Raw genomic sequence first — 1,032 nt, 5'->3', positions numbered from 1 at the left:
AGCTGAAAATAAGACAGAGCCACTTAGCCCCACCACACCAAGCAGGTCCCCAGTCTCTCAGGCTGTAACACCATACGGGTCCTTGACAAACCTCAAGGGGAAAAGTCAAATGGGATAAAATAATCCTGGGGCAGAATCAGTGGAAAAGCTCTGGTAATATGAATAACCAGAGTAGGTCAACCCCCCCCCCCCACCAAGAAAGGATATGGCCTGAAGATCCTCTTTATAAACAAATGGCTGAGATGTCAGAAATTGAATTCAGAATTTGGATTGCAAATAAGATTAATAGAATAAGAGGCAAAGATAGAAGTAGAAATTCAAGGGGCATTCCAAAAGTTCACTCAAGAATTCAACAAATTCAAAGACAAAACCATCAAAGATTTTGAAACATTAAGACAAGAGATTGCAGACCTCAAAGATCTGAAAAATACAGTAGAATCTCTTGGTAACAGAGTGCAGGAGGCAGAAGAAAGGATCTCAGATGTAGAAGACAAAGCTTCTGAATATGTCCAAACGTCCAAAGAGAATCAGAAATGGAGAGTAAAAACAGAGCATTCTCTCAGAGAGCTCTGGAATAATTCAAAGAAAACTAATATTCACCTTATAGGAATCCCTGAAGGTGACAAAGTTGCTTCGCAAAACACAGAAGCTCTTCTTTATGAAATTATGGAAGAGAACTTTCCAGATATGTCAAGAGATCCTGAAATTCAGATTTCAGACAGCTTCAGAACCCCAGCACAACTCAAGCTGAATAAGACATCCCCCAGGCACATCATAATTAACTTCACTAAAGTTAATATGAAAGAGAAAATCTTGAAAGCAGTGAGACATAAGAAAACCATCACCTACAAGGGGAAGAATATTAGAATAACTGCAGATCTCTTTGCCAAAACCTTTCAGGCAAGAAGAGGGTGGTCACTGACATTTAATCTCTTAAAACAAAATAACTTTCAACCCAGGATCCTGTATCCAGCTAAACTGAGTTTCATTTATGATGGAGAAATTAAATACTTTAATGACATCGATGTGTTG

This window comes from Otolemur garnettii, unplaced genomic scaffold, assembly GCF_000181295.1.
Source record: "Otolemur garnettii isolate 467f Iridium unplaced genomic scaffold, OtoGar3 scaffold00006, whole genome shotgun sequence".
NCBI lineage: Eukaryota > Metazoa > Chordata > Mammalia > Primates > Galagidae > Otolemur > Otolemur garnettii.
The sequence above is the reverse complement of the archived record's forward strand: the minus strand, read 5'-3'. Positions refer to the sequence as shown.